The 11,232-nt window shown below is 37.0% G+C and overlaps 1 long non-coding RNA gene across 6 annotated transcripts; it reads left to right on the top strand.

The window, feature by feature from the left end:
• Positions 1–700: 700 nt before the first annotated feature.
• On the top strand, positions 701–3,512 carry LOC113289873. Of its 6 annotated transcripts, none has more exons than XR_003331192.1 (7): positions 701–1,142; positions 1,379–1,642; positions 1,745–1,866; positions 1,986–2,118; positions 2,238–2,355; positions 2,645–2,753; positions 2,976–3,512. It is a non-coding gene; the product is annotated as an uncharacterized LOC113289873 (long non-coding RNA). The 6 variants fall into 6 exon arrangements; XR_003331196.1 differs by having other exon boundaries at positions 703–1,074; positions 1,529–1,642; XR_003331195.1 differs by lacking the exon at positions 1,379–1,642 and having other exon boundaries at positions 706–1,142.
• Positions 3,513–11,232: the final 7,720 nt, after the last annotated feature.

The raw sequence follows: 11,232 nt of genomic DNA, 5'->3' as shown, positions 1-11,232 counted from the left end.
TGAGATTTGGAAAGACAAAGAATGGTCGTGAATTTGTGGCTTAACGAGAGAATATCTGCACCGTCTGTTTCCAAAAGTACAAGATTTCGACCGTCCTTTGTCTTTTAAAATCAACAAAAGCAGTTAAGATTTACAGATTTTTAGTTTTAGAAACTGAATAGTTGATAGTTATCCAAAACCTAACCCCGATATATAATCACTATAAACCCACGATTATATGACCACTTTCAAATATCTTCTTTTACATTTTCTTCTTCGGACACAATCAACGTGAGTAATTTGCCTTTTGGGGTTCAATCTCTTGCTTTTTATTTCCAAACCGTTCCTGTTTTTATTGAAAGTTCATTAATTTCTTCTCTTAAGTCCATTCTACGTCATTATCTTATTTTTGTTTTATTACTGATTGTTGATACATGAAAAATATTACTCCTTAGCGGGTTAGTGTGCCCCCAAAAAGGAGGCAAACCCAACATGAAACATGGGGACTAAAGTCCAAGTCCACTAAAAAAAATACCCATAAAATATAAAGGACAAAGAAGAAATTAATAGGAAAGAGGGAGGTTGTATTAGAAAAGGAATAGCATTAGTAGTAATTAAGGAAATTTGAGACATGTGACATGATATTATAAAAAGAGGGGTTTTTGAAAAGTCTATATAAAGAGCCATGAAGAATACATGACACAGTTTCGACAACTTACTCTCCCAATAGATAAATCTATTGGAGTAGACTGTACTCTGGAAATCGAAACGAATCGAGCAGACACTAATAAATTGTGGTTGTTTATCCTTTTCTCACCGAGACAAGTCGTATCAAATGAGGAAGAACCTCACTGAAACCTTAAAAATTCTAGGGCAGATTGTCAACTCTCCGTTATCAACCCTAGCACGTGTCTCTTTAGCTTTTGGGTAGATGGATGAGTAAGCGTCTTTGCATTCATGAAACATGGAATACGCAGGTTCCATGTGAATGTTCACCACGACTTAGAGATTTGATTTGGTTATCGATCAGGATTACAAAGCTCAAATTAGTTTTCGGATCGGTGCTGCAAAACAGAAATTCACGAACCCCAATCGGTTAGTAAGCTGTCTCATGTTGTTAGGATATCAATCGGCTCTCTGATTCCCCCAGAAATCGAAATTGGGTTCGTTATTTGTATTTAAATTTGATTTTTATTCATTATTTGTATGAATTTTAATTTAGATTGAAAAGGGTTCGTTAAACCAATGTTTATGTTTCATCTTATGCCATTGTACTCCTGATCTTGACCTAATTGATAGGGGCCTATGTGCATATTAGTCTGATTGGGTCCTCCCACATCAATCTTCCATCACGATTTATTGCCGCTTTGATGATTTATTTGTGTTTTTTCGTCTGCAGTTCCAATCTTCTTACCGTAACAAAAGGAACTGCATGGTTGTTTTAGCCTTTCATCTTCCTTTTTGTAGTAAATTTATTTGTTTTCATTGTCAGCAGTGTTTTATATGATTAATAACAACCGTTTCGTTTTGCATCAATTAATTGTCTTAGCATTGAAAGAATGAGGAGGTGCATCCTATACAAAGGTCACCTGATTTTTCAAAGGCACATCACACTCAAGCTCATCTTCCCTCTATTGAACTTCTCATCTCACAGTTATTCCAAGTGTGTAGCTTTTGCATCATGTGAAAAATTGTTAATATTTTTTCTAGTTTTTTTTTTTAAAAAAAATCCAAACTTTATTTGTGCCTTTTGTGAATCATGTAGGTCGTCAGAATGGATTCTACAACAATTAATAAGGAGATTATCATCTGAATAATGTAGTCTAACAAGCCCATTGAATAAGGAGTAGAAGATAAATGGGTTAACTGACCTGCGATTAAACAAATGTAAGATTTGCTTAACTGTTTTGTGTATGTATTATGTATATGATCTCTTTATACGGTTAAACTGTAATATAAGGCCAGTTGATGATTACATTGTGGTTTTATTCTTTGTGATGAATTAGAAAAACAAGGATGAAGAAAAGGCTAGAAGAAGGAATTGGGTGAAACGGTTTCCTTAAATCAGTACCTTTTGTGCGTCAAAAACTAAAGCTCCCTGAAATTCAGTGAAATTTCATTGAATTCTTCTGATCTAAAGTAAAAAAAATAAACAGCCAAATCTATTGTTTCTGTTGAGTTTCTTAAGATCTTGATTTACTCATTTGCTTAGAAATGGTGTAATGTTTCTTTGTTTCTTACTTTTAATACTTTTCTAGGGATATTACAGAGGAATGTTTATGCATTAGACTTCAGCTGCGAAAAATACGACACCAGCCATCAGGTTTTCGGAGTAGCAGAAGAGTGCATTGGCCTCTCAAGATCAAGTTGTAAAATGTATGATTTTGAACCTCCTATCTTTCCACTCATACTAATCACATCTTAAATGGATAGCTTTACAGGGTTTAAAGTAGGTGCACAAAATTTTGTTTGTTGTCCGGTTGATTCTTTTTTTAGCGATTTGTTTATCTTTTTTTTGTTGATCAGAATTTTTAAGGTTCATAATTTGAAAGTTAGGCAGTATGTTATATTCTACAATAGCTTTCTTATCAGCTGTTCGTCTATTGTCGCGCATAAAACAGTATAATTGGCACCAGATAACATTTTTTTAATACTTCGTACCCAGGTTCAAACTGGCGTTCCTAACAGTTTTTGGGTTTTCATATAAGCAGCAGGATCCAATGCTGTTAATTCGGGAGAAAGAACAGATACAAAAGCATCAAATAAGTGATAAAGTAAGTTAATCTCTTACCTTTCCATTTTTCTTATAATAGTGCTAATTTCCAAAAGATGTAACAGTTAATAACTCCGCCTTTTTTCATAGTAACAACTTTTTTTCCCCATAGAAACAACTCCCACAGTTGTGTATTGTCAGGCAATTTTGGATTGCTCTGTCATTGTCCCCCCAGCCTTAGTCGTTCACTTTCTCCCTGATTCCATCTGACTTTGTAATGCAGGGAAAGTAGCAGCGACCAAATTTGTACTTTCAGAATATCAATTCTCCTGTCTTCAGTGTTTAAAAAAGCGTTTCATAGCGCGAATCAGAGCGCGCTTTTTTGCGCTTTGAATAAGAAACGCACCGAAACGTGCGCTCTAGAAAGTAGAAACAGGTGGGATACTTTTTTTCTTCTAAAAGGCTATTCAGATATTGTCTTTATACATGAGCTATGGAAGCTAGATGTCAAAAGAGAGTATGACAGCTACTGATCACATAAAAATGTGTATAGCTTGTAAGAAGCCAGCTGTCCAAGGTGTAGCAACCTGTTACAATTAATAATAAGCCAGTGTCTAGTTATGGAAAAGAAAAATGAAAAAACAAGAAACAGTTGTCATCAAATTGAAGACATTTCTTACTCTCTTTAAGACTACTTTCCCTCTTCTTGTGCGTACTTCTTAGTTTTCATGTAGAACAGAAGTATACATACATATGTATTATGTATTATGAGGCAGCGCTTCGGTAACGCTTTTCAATAGCGCTGCTCTCTTTTTACTAAGAGAGCGCATCGCTTTACGCTTTCGCTATTTTAAACACTGCCTGTCTTTCCAACTGGATATCTTTCTCATCATCCTCAAGAAGGTAAAAAGTAAGTCTCATTATCCATTTCCTCCTCGGTATGAATCATAAATTCCTGAATTTACTTACTGCATCCATGATTCCAAATGATACAATCAAATTATTTTTTGCTTCCAATCTTCCAATGTACTTGGGCTGCACCCTCTTTACATTCTGACTACTTTCATTATAGATGCGATATAAAAACATTTTAAAATTCGCCTACTAACAAATGTCCTTCTTATACATTATGCCTCCAGATATTTGTCTGTTTATTTAGTTTCCATCACTGTTGCTCAATTAACCACCAAATCACAAGTTTTACCTTCATCGTCGTTTGTCCCCCTCCTATTACCGTGGCCTTCATTTGTCTGTTTATTTAGTTACCGTGGCCGTGCTGTTCTTTATCCTTTAACATAGTGGTGATGCACCTGTAGTGGTAAAATCTTAACCTTACAATTTCCAGTTAGATTATTAGTTTGATCTCTCTTTCAATTATGTCTTGCCAATGGATATCAAGCTAATGTTGAACTTCAATGTTTATTCCTATACACACTGATGGTTAGTGGTAGGGTGTGATGTATATCTTTTAGCTTTAGGAAGTTGGAACTTGGTTATCTATTGTCAGTCTGTTGCCAAGTGATAGTTGTCTTGCCAATTAGATTATTAGTTTGATCTCTCTTTCAATTATGTCTTGCCAATGGATATCAAGCTAATGTTGAACTTCAATGTTTATTCCTATACACACTGATGGTTAGTGGTAGGGTGTGATGTATATCTTTTAGCTTTAGGAAGTTGGAACTTGGTTATCTATTGTCAGTCTGTTGCCAAGTGATAGTTGTTTTATTTGTGTGTTCGTAAGTTCGTTTCTCTGTATTAACCAAATATTTGTAGCTAAGGTGACGCAATTTTTTACCTCTATAAGGCGGGATGAAAATATTCAAGTACGTGTTAATGTTAGTTACGTATCATTTTGGGAAGAAGATAACATAACCTCTCTATTCTAATAAATATCCAGTAAAAGAATTTAGGTTCATGAATACGTGGACAGGCTGAATAATGTTCTTCTATCTGAGGATATACTGATGAGATAATTGGCTAAAGTTTTTGTTTTCTTTCCTCGCCTTCGTCAAGAATTGGTATAACATGGCTAAGAATCTTCTCCATTAATCGCTCATGATTTGGCTAAATTTTGGAAGAGAGTTTTCTTTTTGGTTTATTCTCTACACTTGAAACTGATTGGTTTCTTATTTGAGATTTGTTTTTAGAAATGGCAGAATATCGTTTAGGAGGTAGCACAGGGTTTATTCTCAACACTTGAAACTGATTGGTTTCTTATGTGAAATTTGTTTTTAGAAATGGCAGAATATCGTTTAGGAGGTAGCACAAAGATGCAATAAGCAAAATTAAGACCTACCATATCTCTGGGATATTTGATGTTGAGTGTTCGATAAGTAGGTAACCTGTTATGATTTGAGTTACTGGATACCCTCTGCATGTCTGTGTTTGTGTTCATTTATCTTCCTGATCATTGGGTGGACGTAATAGCGAATTTACAACTCTTCATCAGTATGCAAGAATCAAGTGACTATTGTAGACAGACATCAAAAGAATAATCCACAGTTCAATGTAAATCAGATCAAATAGTCATTAACATAACTTTGAAGACGCACACATTTTCGTAAGCTCCAGAGACTTTGCCAAAGCATTTGTTGTGCTATGAAACATACATTTGCACCACCTTACGTTCTCTAAGAGAATCTTGAACATATTTATGAAAAAACAGTTTTTGATAAAGTGTCAATGGGTATCAAGTATCCTATTATATTCTTGTATGTAAACAAGTCCGCACCTTTGCTTTTCCTCTTATAAGAATAGTTCAGCGATGTATGATTTCATAGTGCAGTTCAAATTTAGTTATAGAATGACCAAAATATTTTTATTGAAGGTTTGATAGTTTTAATCAAATTTCAAGTGCATATCGGTTATGTTTAATAGTAGCCTGTTGCACAACGGGATAATGGGTGTATGCATTTTTTGGTTTCTTAGTCTTGACGGTGCGAGTTTAGTTTGAAGAATCTGGATATCAGGAAGTTATATTTTCTCAAATGTGTGAGCTAATTTTTATATCTTAGTGTAATGCAAAATGTATGTGCAATGTATACACGTTTCCTTGATTTGGTTGTATTATTGGTGGTGGATTGACTAATTTGAACGACTAACTTTTGAAAAAAAAATCAGCGAGGAATTGAGAAAATGGTTTCTTACTAGAGATACTAGGTGATTTGAATCCCTGTAGTACAAAACTGCATGTACTTAGAAAAATCAAATAAAATAGTGAACTGTCTTTAGTTCTTTTTATTTAGCGAATGCTCAACTATTTTCTTCTTTGTTTCTACCATGTTGGACAGTTAATTAGTATGCACTCCAGATGAATTGCCTATATGAGGTATTTGTTTTCATTATTTTTTATTTAATTTGCCAAGAGATTCAGTCAGTTTAATTAGTATGCACTCCAGATGAACTGCCTATATGAGGTATTTGTTTTCATTATTTTTTATTTAATTTGCCAAGAGATTCAGTCAGTTAAATTTTATTGCTATGATGCATCAATTATCCTAAATTCAGTTCGGGCTACTAGCATGGTTGAAAATTTTAGAAGGACAGTGGATTTGTGCCGCGAGCAACATTCATAATAAGAATTTATAAAATCTCTTTCATAGGAATTGTCACTCAATATAAGCGCCAAGTCTGATGTGCACACATCAGAAAATTACAAACCTTCCTGATTCAATATATATGGGACCCATTTTTGGCGGAGTTCTACCAACTGAAAGAGTAGTACTATGTGATTTTTTCTAACAAACTAGATCCAGAATCATCTAAAATCCCTCGGATACCAAATTATATGCAGACAGTTTATAATTCAAAAGATCCAGAAGAATCGAATAGTAGGTGGTGTTTCTTACAATATGGAGTTGTGTACTATGATTGATTTTTTTCCTTCTGTAAAAGGTGGCAAACCACTGTTAAACCTTTCAAGAATCCATCCTTGAATTTAAGGGACGAAAGGCAGAAAGATTCAGTTTATGTACTTTCAGAAATGAATTAATTTTAGATATGAAATGAGTAAGTTATTCGCTAGCGAGATGGTTGACATGAACGGCCTTGCAGAGACTTCGAAATAGGGACGTATTTTTTGTATTCCCTTATCTTAAAAATAAGGAAAAATAACAAAAGGAAAATCCCAACGAATTCTATGAACGCAATGTGGATCAACATAGATATATGCCAATGTCATATTTAAGCGACAAAACCTGGTACAATTTAGGGAGAAATACAAAAGGTGTAGACATCATATGATAAGTTTTTGGGCTACAATTCGTAAGAAACTAAAAATTATCCAACATCAAGGCCCGTGCCTAGTATAATAGAAAGGGGCTTTCTCTCTCTCTTTTTGGGAATTAGGTGTGTTGTGGCAAGGACTTGTGGAACCAAAATCAAAATCACCTCTCAACATATGACGACCACATCCGGAGGCTCGTTTCTAATCCCTAAAACCCTATTTTTTCACCTGCGTCCCTGCTTTTATTTCACCCCGCGTTTATCTTTCACCAATTTTTATCCAAATAATCTTCGCGTTTGTGATAGCCGAGTCATTACACCAACTTCTTAGAGCGTCCACAATGGACGACCAAACCCAAATATTAGGTCCAGTGTATAGGCGTAGTGGGACGGACTATCGATCAAAATTTGATCAAAGATTAAAAACCAGACCAAATTTGGTCTGCGACCAAGACCAAACCCAAATATAGTCGGGCGTTTATATAATGTCCGCCTACACAACGGGCGTTGATATAATGTCCGCAATTCATCGAGCGTTTGTAAAGTTAACGCCTGATGTGGGGGCGTTCGTAAAGAATTCGCCTGGAACGGGCGGAGGTTAAATGTACGCCCCACTGGGCGTGGATATACATTACGCCTGACTACCAGGCGGGGATAAACTTAACGCCTTTAGTGGGCGTTGATATACATTACGCCCCAAGCTTACAATTAAGACCACCATCACATGGGGCGGGCTTTATACCTCCGCCCCATTATTATTTTTTTTTTTATTTTCTGTTTGAATTCCTCCGAGTGTAATCTTTACAAACGCCCCATTTCAGGCGTAATCTTTACAAACGCCCCATTTCAGGCGTTATCTTTACCAGCGCCTGATTCCAGGCGTAAACTTTACCAACGCTCGATGTCCAGGCGAACTTTATATCAACGCGCGACCAAATTTTGCTCTTCTCCCTCTACGCCACACGACGGACTAAACCCAAATTTGATCTTTTTTTTTAGTCTTTGGTCTTTGGTTTTGGTCGCACCACTGCAGTTGCTCTTAGCGCCTATCATCTCCGAGCGTACATCCGCCACCTACAAATACCAGCACCTCTTCCTCCACTTTCAGGGCCGCTCTCAAAGACCCTCAAACCACCTCTGTGTCACTGCCTCAGCGCCCACCAATAAAACTAGAAGCAAGTCATTACTTTTTCCAAAATCACCTCCGCATATATGGATACTACCGCCGAGGGATACCAACGTGCTTCTCCCTCGTCTCCGACAATACAAGCTCCTTATAACTCGTTTCACCTCCGTGTTTATGGCTACCGCGTCTTTCTTCTCCGACAACACCAACGACGCTTCAGCCTCATCCCCGACTACACCGAAGTCGCCGTCCAATTGAAAATCAAAAGGAGAACCACAGTCCTTCACTACCTTCAATAGCGAAGTCATCATCAATGAAAAACTTGGGCATTAACATCGGTCAATTTCATCACAAATTCAACGAAAGATAAGTCCATATCTTCTCAACCCCTCGATTTAATTCACTTGTTATCATTTACTATAATCACTAATTGATCGATCTTGAAATTAGGATTTCGGAAGAGCGTGTAGGGTTTCCCTTCGATTTACTAACCCGATTCGAAATCAAAACCTAGATTTACAGTTATCTGTTCAATTCGAAAAAATCAGATCCTCATTAAAATGTGACATGATACCGTTGAAGATTATCGTAGTAGCAACGGGGTTTTGCCTGTTTAGTTTTTTTTTATCTGCTAAAGGATTGTAATGGTTTCAATTCGAAAATTGCTTTGGGTTTACTGAAACTGCCAAAAGTAATAAGGTTTTGGGCTGGATTTGCTTTTGGTTTCCATCTGAGTTGTAACATTTAGGACAAAAAATTCTTGACTGCAACGGAGTTATAGGATGTTCAATAACTCACTTAAGCTTGACTTCCTGTTTCAGAATTAGTTATAAAAGTCTCTCGAATCGGGTCTCGGTTGATCCTATAGTAGCATGACGAGAGCAAGGAGTAATTACAGCTAGGGATTTCTGAGTGTATGATCATTTGGAGTCGCGCCAGTGTCTAAATCTGACGAGTTTGTTCAATGAAGCCCCAACCGCTAATGAAGTTGCTGCGATGGGTTTAGTTTGGTGATGCTGGGATGATTTATCTAAGATGGTGGAGGCTTAAACCATTGGTGGTAGAGACTAGCGAAGATCTTTTCCAAGCACGACTATAAAGTGATTGTTAAAGCATTGACTTTCGTTGTTGCTAGGATCCTACTGCTCTTTATCCCTTTGGACTACCAGCTGCCAGAGAAGAACTTCCCACAAAATACTAGCATATTCCCATAAGGCTAATCTCTCACTTCTCTTGTTTACACTTTTTCTTTCATGTCATGAAATTGCAGTTGAACTTGACAATGGTTCATTCGAGTTTACTTAATATTTGCACATGTTTAGAAACCTTCGTTATAACTCTAGGCGAGCATTAACAACTTACTATGCTATATTCCCTGTGAACGAACATCTTTGCAAGATGTATATATCACTATATTTTATACTCCTGAAGTTATGATTGTCTTACACATTTTTAACGGTTGACGTGGACATAGTTTAGCTACCAGAAATTGCAGGGAACTAAGTACATCATTCAAGAAAGAGTGCTTCAACCTCAACTGATGCGCGTCAATGGATTATAATTCCTGCATATTCCATCACCTCTAGCTCATTTGGTGATGATACCACCAGCCTGACCCTGAGAAGAAAGCCAATGACAAAGTCCAAAGCACCTCTCCGCCAAGAGGAAGAAAACACTTCTAACTGTTTCATGATGTGTCACAGGAAGCTAATACAACGCCTCTCCACTAACATTCATTCAATGCTCTATCGTGTTGACTATCTCCCGCCTACTATTCTAGTTGTTGGTTTGAACACTCAAGTAGTTGTGGAAAAGGTTTGAGTCGACTGCCATGACACGAAAAATCCTACCAACACCACTTATCTCTCGCAGGAAGAGCGCTTCAGTTCCAACTACGACGCATCAGCTGAAAGCCAACACAACTCATCAGCGCCATCTGGACTCACCAGCGTCGATCCATCCTTAATCTACAACTACATCAAACAACAACGGCGACCTCTACCCTTAGCCTCTATCAGCTCAACTTGTCAGATCACCATCATCGTTGTCCAGATGCCTTCATTCGCCCCCCTCATGCTCACAGGCCGCGGATAAGACACTAAAAGGGATAAAATCTTTCTTCCCTCAATCTCTTTAGTGATCATAAATTGCTTGCATGATTCATTAACAAATACATGCATATCGTAATCCTCTAGATTCAGAAGCAATATTCATCATATGCCGCTCGTTTGTTTGTATACGCTGATGTATAACTTCTAAAGCATGTCCACATGATCCTCTTAAATAGTGAACTTCATGAATGCCATACCATGACATAGCAATTTGAGTTTTGAGCCTACGTTCGCTTACTATTACAAAGTTGAGATTTGAAAATGAAATAACATAGCATGTTTATATATGACTTCAATAAGTATTTACATTCATGATCAAGCATGTCTTATGTACAGATCGTAGTCACCAACTAGCTGTACAATAGGTGAAATGCTAAGTACTTCAATTTAACATATTATAGAGACACATTCCTACGCTTCATTGTATATCTAGTCTATACTTCATTGTGTATTTAGTCAATTAAGAGCATGAAATGGCTAAGTTAAATATAGATGTTTATGCTTCATGGTTTATCATCTAGTCGCATGTATAGGCTGTCACTTTTTTCAAGAATGCTACTACGCGCCTTTATGAGATTTGCTTTCACGATGCCCTCACAAGTGTTTTTTGTTTCACGCGTATGAATATTTGCAATTCATCAAATATGCATGTCATCTAGTCACATGTGTAGGTTGTCACTTTATTTGTACAAAGCATCAATACTATTTTGAACATCATGATCTATGCAACAAAAAAAAAATCTAGTGAAGTGTTCCGGGCACCATGCTAGCAAGGGTCCATGGAGGCCGCTTGAACAAATACGAATTTACAAAAGGATATGGGAATACCAAAGGCTCCCAAAAGCTTCCGGTCGGCTGACAAATCTACAAAAGGCTATGGGAATGCCAAAGGTGCCCGGTCGGTTGACAAATCTACAAAAGGTTACGGGAATGCAAAAGGTGTCCCGTCGGCTGTCAAATCTACAAAAGGATACGAGAATGCCAAAGGCGCCCGGTCGGCTGAAAAATTTACAAAAGGCTACAAGAATGCCAAAGGCGCCTGGTCGGTTGACAAATTTACAAAAGGCTACGGAAATGCC

This window comes from Papaver somniferum, chromosome 6 (assembly GCF_003573695.1).
Source record: "Papaver somniferum cultivar HN1 chromosome 6, ASM357369v1, whole genome shotgun sequence".
NCBI classification, from domain to species: Eukaryota; Viridiplantae; Streptophyta; class Magnoliopsida; order Ranunculales; family Papaveraceae; genus Papaver; species Papaver somniferum.
This window is presented reverse-complemented; position numbering and strand designations above follow the sequence as displayed.